The 7,500-nt window shown below is 38.0% G+C and overlaps 1 protein-coding gene across 7 annotated transcripts in view; it reads right to left on the bottom strand.

The window, feature by feature from the left end:
• Positions 1-7,500, bottom strand: part of LOC136838735 (uncharacterized) — a 524,912-nt gene that overhangs the window by 380,211 nt on the left and 137,201 nt on the right. For 3 of the 7 annotated variants that reach the window (XM_067104173.1, XM_067104172.1, XM_067104176.1), the window contains exon 1: positions 101-1,153. The exons of 1 other annotated variant lie outside the window; for it this stretch is intronic. The gene's annotated coding sequence lies outside the window, so the exon portion shown is untranslated. Of the gene's footprint in view, positions 1-100; positions 1,155-7,500 lie in introns of those variants that run through there. 3 more of the 7 variants (XM_067104177.1, XM_067104178.1, XM_067104174.1) reach the window with 3 other exon arrangements.

Below are 7,500 nucleotides of genomic sequence, written 5' to 3'. Positions count from 1 at the left end.
ACTTTCCGAGAAAAAGTTTTTACTAATTGTTCAGTGGGTGCAGGTAAGAGCCAGGAAAAAAAAAAAGTTAGTAAACGTATGAGGCAGAAGGATGACTCACCTTTTTGGCGGTGTAGCTGGGGGTTAGTTAGTAGTAGTGGCAGCAGAAGCGGCAAGGAAGTTGATCCTTTGGGTTTTAATCTTTCCTCTTTTGGGGGATTTCCTTTATGTGAGGCAATGCACGAAGTAACGCAAAATAATAATAATAATAATAATAATATTAAGGTTGGATGATGGGACCGGCAAAGCAGAATGAATGAATGAAGCGAGAGTAAAAACAACAAACAAAACAAGAAAGAACCTTAATACTGTAATCACTTATTTTTTAAAAATAATTCTGATAATTTCATAAACTTCGTTTCTCTTAGGGATTCGTCAACAGCACTTTTCTAGTTGTCATCATAAGCGAGCGACGGAACCTCGAGTTTACGACAAAATCGTCGATGATAACATTGGCATTCGCTGAGCATCTAGCAGTAGCAGTAGTAGCCTAAGGACTAAGGGATTTTGGCAACCTCTTTCTCTTTCAGAGTCTTTGGTGATCATAGCAGAAACATCATCGTCATAGCAGACGTGGCTGGTGGAGCAACCGAGGCGGCGGCAGAGTGGATTTCCTAGCATTTGGTTCCACTTACTCCTCCACCTTCCTCTTTCTCTCTCTCTCTCTTTCTCTCACTCAATCTCTCTCTCTCTCTCTCCTTCTCTTTCTCCTCGAGTGTACGAGGACGCTGGAGTGAGAGATACAGGCGGTGCTCCTCCAACTGGTGGAGGAACAAGGAAGGTGTAGCAGCAGCGGCGAGTTCTGTAACACTACTGTTAGCGATGGACAGGGAACGGGATGAGGACAGGGAGAAATAAATGGAAGAAAAGGAGGTTGATTAACTTTGGTCAGTGGATGGGGGTAGGTACTAGGTGCGTTGTTAAGAGGAGGAGTGGGGGGAGAGGAGCTGGAGTTTTAAGTAGCCAAGTAGCAGCAACAGCAACAGCAACAGCAGCAGCAGCAGCAGCAGCAACAGCAACAGCCTGTCGAGGGCGAGTTGAGAAGAGGAAGGCCAAGAGAACGCCCGAATACACGTTCTCACCGTTTGTACGCCGTGAGGTAACTGAGAAAGAGAATATTACGACTAGGGACGGAGAGAGAGAGAGAGAGAGAGAGAGAGAGAGAGAGACTGCTGAGCCGAGTCTCTCTCTCTCTCTCTCTCTCTCTCTCTCTCTCTCTCTCTCTCTCGTGTTGTGGCAGGAAGTATGTTTGTGTGGGGGTCGCTTAGGTCCCGCCTCTCTCTCTCTCTCTCTCTCTCTCTCTCTCTCTCTCTCTCTCTCTCTCTCTCTGTACGTGTGCGTTTGTGGAATCTATTCCACCACAGAATAGACCTGCGTATAAAACTAAACACCTGGACAGCGCATGAACGTACGGCATAACTTTACTGCCATTAAACAGGAGGCCGTGCATACAACCAAACGTGAAAAGGGAATTTCTGAACGTGTGGAGGAGGAAAAGATAATATGTAAGGTCACCATGGAATGAGCTGCTTCGTCTCTTACCTTTACCCAGCATTCTAATCATTCATAACATAACCACAGTCTCACGGAGCAAGCAAAAACGCCGTCAACCTGATTAGCACGCGTCAATGGAAAAGAATATCATTATGTGGATAAAAGATAAAAACATATAGGAAAGGTTCATTACCCAGAACAGAAAGGGGATACATCTAAATTAATAACTACCTGCTATGAGAAATAAACTCTGACCAGAATATCCTTATGTGGATAAAAGATAGAAATATATAAGAAAGGATCATTACCTAGTATTGAATAAGGATATATACAGTATGTATGTATATATATATATATATATATATATATATATATATATATATATATATATATATATATATATATATATATATATATATATATAAGTAACGGACTGCCATGAAAAATATAATCTGACCAGAAAGAAACTGAAAAGTCTAGGAAAAGGAAATGCTGAAACTGAAGTCAGCCTAAAGGTTACTCCGATTGGAATGTAACTTTAGAATAAATGAAATAGCATGAGCCTGGTCGATACAGTTACGTGTTCCGATTCCTTTAAGATTAAATTTAGGATGACACGGTTCGCTGTTTCACTATTTACTTCGTGGTTCGAGCTGACTTGAACTTTGAATAGCGATTACCATACCCACGGTATATATATATATATATATATATATATATATATATATATATATATATATATATATATATATATATATATATATATATATATATATATATATATATATATACATATATATATATATATATATATATATATATATATATATATATATATATATATGTGTGTGTGTGTGTGTGTATTATATATATATACATAATGTGTGTGCGTGGACGTACAACGGTCAAGTAATGAACACTCAGCGTCTTGATTTCTTCATTCTTTTCTTTTGATTAATTCCCAATGGAATCCTTTGGAAATCATGATTAGGGGGGCGGGAAAGGCGAAATTTATCATTTTACTTCCATTTAAATTTTCAAAATTTAAAGCCGTATATAGAAAATTTAGGAGTTATAAATGTCAATTTATCGCACGGATATTTAATTTCTCAAAACAGTTTATGTTATTTCACCATACTTCTTTTTCCCTTCTGAAGGAGCCGGGGCCGGAAAGGTACAGCCGTCCGGTTTCTCAGGAAGTTATGATAACAGATCAGTATCGACCTTTGAAACTTGAAGAAAAAACCATAAATCTGAGAACAAATCTATTTAAAAGCACAAACGGTTTCGGAGAGTCATGCTTCCTCTTCAGTGTAGGGAAATTAAGAAATGTCTCCGCACTGAAGAGGAAGCATGACGCCCCGAAACTGTTTGTGTTTTTAAATAGACTTGTTCTCCAATTTATGGGTTTTTTTTACTTCTCAAGAAGTCTGGAGAGGTGTGGGTAACAGTTACCACAGCAGCCGATGGTACATATTTACAGCTGGGTGGACTGGTGAGTGGTAATCCAGGCGCTATCCAAGGACCTAGCGGACATGTTGAATGCTGTACCAATCCACTACGGTGACCACTTTGGGTGACTGCACCTTCCAAAGGTAAGTGGTGGGGTTGCAATAGCCCTCCGCTTGTATATGCGTGTTATTACCCCCTTGTTCTCCAGATAAACTAGAATATAAATGTAGAATCTACTGCTCACTTTTTACCAGACACCTACTATTATTGTAATAACCACAATGCCCTCTCAACTTATCGAATTCTTCGCACTTTTTTAGTACGCGTACCCCTACGAAGCCTTAGATCTACATGCAAGAATATGAAGTAATTCAGATGCCCGTGGCAAAATTCGAACCCGCATCCAGGGTATCAGAATGAGGTCACGTTGCCGACCTGACCTCGAGAAGGAGAATTGCTTCATATTCATGCATTTGGATCGAAGGCTTTGTAGCGACAAACGTGCTCAAAATTCGAGAATTTAGGAGGACATTGTGGTTTATAAACTAGAATGTTTTATATGAAAGGAACGCTACGTGCGAATTTATTCCAAGTTTCGAGGTAGCTGTCCGATTTTGACCTTGAATTCGGCATAGCTATTTGTCTCTTTAAATATGACGGGTTCTAACCTGCAGCATAATGGAGAACTACATAGTGTATGCTTTACGGAAATAATACTTCTACCTATCCCAAAACTTTATTTAGTAAAGAAGACAGGATGCATTTCTCTACAAGGAGCACATCAGCACAAAGTTTGTGAGACCAAATGATTACTATTAAGGTTAAAGGGCACAAAAAAGAAAAGAGAAGAATTTCCAACGGCGATACAGAAGTCGTCTCAAATATTAACAGACAGAATTATAACCTTTACTAAACACTAGTAAAATAAGTAACGCCTGAAGAGTGGTGTAACTCCATCGAAGTGGGTCTTACGTTCCAGGCTCTTCCGTATTTTAAATGCATAATCATATACATTTTGACTTCAGGTTTTTCCCCTTCAACACAGCTACAACTCGCAACAGTCAACCAATAATCAGGTGGAAATCACTGCTTAGTTCAACAGAAGCATGCCGCATTTCAAGCCAGGGAGAGAGACAGAGAGACAGAGAGAGAGACAGACTGAGAGAGAGAGAAATATCTTATGAAAGGTTTCATTCCGTTCGTATGAGGATTACCTCGTCAAGGCTTTCCAACTCTTACATAGTACACATTTTGACGGAATGCTGAAAACCCACCGCATCTTTCCTCTCTCTCTCTCTCTCTCTCTCTCTCTCTCTCTCTCTCTCTCTCTCTCACCCCTACATGCGACTCACAACAGTCGACAAGCAAATAGGTAACCTAATTCACTGCTTAGGTCAACAATGGCACACTATATTTTTTAGAGAATACGCCCATTTCGACCCTAATGGCCCCTTTTCGGGGATCTATCGCTGACCATTCAAGTTTAGGCGCTGACACCAAGCTACCACCTGTGCTAAGAGAGAGAGAGAGAGAGAGAGAGAGAGAGAGAGCAAATGCCTACAATTATATCATGCCCCCCTTCTACCCCTCCCCGAGGGCCTTCTTCCCTCCCTCCACTCGGCAAAATGAGAGGTGTGGGAGAGGAAACGAGGAAAGAAACTGTAGAAAAAAAGCCAATTGTAGTTCCCATAGTTACGATCCACCTCTCCTTCTCCAGAGGTCCAGAGGCAGACAGTTTGAGTGGAGAGAATCCAATGCAAGCAACTTTACTCTTTCCTTCTTAATTTTTTCCCAACAGATGTAATTTGGAAATAAATGGCACGTGAGCAAATAGGAGGAAAAGGAAAATACTCGTGATTTATATTAAAAATATTTAAACGGATAAAACATAATTAAAATCTTAATGAAAATACGCTGAGCATATAGGAAAGTGGGATATTCTCGTGATTTTTATTAAAAACATTCCAAAGTGGTACACAATTAAAATTCTTAATAAAAATTCGCTAATTTTCAAGAAAAAATAATGGCCATTTATGAAAACCACTGGAGGGAAAAAAGGTCGTGATTTATGTAACTTAAAGGTCATGGTCAGTCATGAAGCAAATTTTCTTGAAATGAAAAAAAAAAAATTTTTTTTTTGTGAACAGAAAAAGGTAAGGCAACAGTTGTAGTGGCGTAGCGATTTATTCAAAATACCGAAAAGAATTTAAGATTTTTAAAACTTATATAATGAAAACCATGCTTAAAAGAACGAAATCATCGTACCACACAAATATAACTTTATAAATATTATTACAAAACTGGACCACCTTGTAAGGATATAAAACTCACGCTGCATTAAACGGGCCTACCACTACATTTTAGTTGTAAAATTAGACACCCCGTCCTTGTTCAGTAGAATAGGTCCCAAAATAAATTAATTCTGAGGAATTCTATATTTTATTGCTTTTTGTTTTGCTTTAGAGAGAGAGAGAGAGAGAGAGAGAGAGAGAGAGAGAGAGAGAGAGAGAGAGAGAGAGAGAGAGAGACTTAGCTATTATAGTATAAATGATAAATTTCACCTCGGTATCCAAGCTCTAAGTTTATCTTCATAGGCTCCACGTCAACTGGCGTGAAAAGATTGCAATGAAATCAAAGATGAATTTTTTGGAGAGCAGTTGAAACCGAATAAAGGAAACACCAATGGTACTTTGAACCCACTCTTTACATTTCAAAAAAATAAAAAAAAAAATAAGGAAATGAGTGACCGGTTCTACTCATTATTTTCATCATGACAAAATTTCGACAGATAAGTCTTTTAAATACTGAAGGGTAGAACTAAGACACCAACCAACAACACCATAACGACAATAACCACAAAACCTCAAATGCAAGTTGTTGTCCTCCTACGAGAGTAACATCATCTCTTGCAGGTCACGACCAACGCCAGAAGAGGGACTCTCTCATAGCAAAGGGGACGAAACTCCTGCAGAACGGCTCCCTGGGGAACACCACGCCCCGGGGGAGACTGGTCATGAGGTCATTGGTGGCTCTCCGCTGACAATGAGGTTCCTTGTTCTTTAGGAAAAAGCATTTGACCATACTACATGCTTCGACGCTTTTTAAGTATTCAAGGCGCTCCTCCGCGTGGAATCACGGGAGAGAGAGAGAGAGAGAGAGAGAGAGAGAGAGAGAGAGAGAGAGAGAGAGAGAGATGACCAGCAAGCAGGAACAGCTTCATCCCAGAACAAAAGACAATTACATACATGTTTGTTGCATGCATGGATGCAGCCGCAAGTGAACAAGTTTCGACCTCTTGTGTCTTGAAAATGGAATTTTTTCACTGAATACTGCGCTACGACCCTCTCTCTCTCTCTCTCTCTCTCTCTCTCGTTTATTTCACAGATGCATTCTTACAGGATCTGTAGCTATCTTCTACCACGATATATCTAATTTTCTGTAACTTATTGCTCGTGACATTTTGCATTTTCATATAAATGCATCCTTTTGAAATTGGATAACCTATGCTAAATGATTTATCTTCTCTCTCTCTCTCTCTCTCTCTCTCTCTCTCTCTCTCTCTCTCTCTCTCTCTCTCTCTCTCTCTCTCTCGACAACCCAGCAATCATTCTCACGAACTCTCAATTCCTTCACTTAGGAATGTGCGCAGAAATTCTGCTGTCATAATTCTATAGTAATAACTACATCAGAATTAGTCGTTACTGATCACTGGCTTTCTTTTTTTTTCTTAGATATTAATGTGAAAAATATCGCTTCTCCGTACGTCTACAAAGATCTCAAATTATTTCAAAAGCAAAATTTCGGTATAAAAAATCATTACATGTATATACATGTGTACAAACATACATACATACACAGATATATATTATATATATATATATATATATATATATATATATATATATATATATATATATATATGTGTGTGTGTGTGTATGTATATATTTATATATATATATATATATATATATATATATATATATATATATATATATATATATATATATATATATATATATATATATATGTAGACTGATTCCAGATTTTTATTATTTTTAATATTAATCCACACTAAGGCCCAGAAAAACCCTACTGTCAAGCACATTCGGTGATTCAAATGACACAAAGCAGCAACAATATCGTTGTTATTGCTTAATGTCATCAATGCCCTTGACTTCAAAGCACTGCCATATTTCTCCAACATTACTGAAACATCTCCAGCCCAAAGAGTTTTCAAACTTTTCTAGGACCTTTAAAATTACAGCGTAAAACAGCCACTTCTCATTGTATCCACTGCGCAAAAGGTATGATGTTGACTAACCCAGCCATATCTTCCGCAATCATTTTAGGTATATAAAACGACTTTGAGGTTGGTTGTAAATTTTCGCAACTGCAAAGAAAAGTTCAAATATAAATACACACACACACACACACACACACACACACATATATATATATATATATATATATATATATATATATATATATATTATATATATATATATATATATATAT

This window comes from Macrobrachium rosenbergii, chromosome 5 (assembly GCF_040412425.1).
Source record: "Macrobrachium rosenbergii isolate ZJJX-2024 chromosome 5, ASM4041242v1, whole genome shotgun sequence".
NCBI lineage: Eukaryota > Metazoa > Arthropoda > Malacostraca > Decapoda > Palaemonidae > Macrobrachium > Macrobrachium rosenbergii.
Note: the sequence above shows the minus strand (reverse complement) of the source record. Positions and strands in the feature narration are given on the sequence as shown.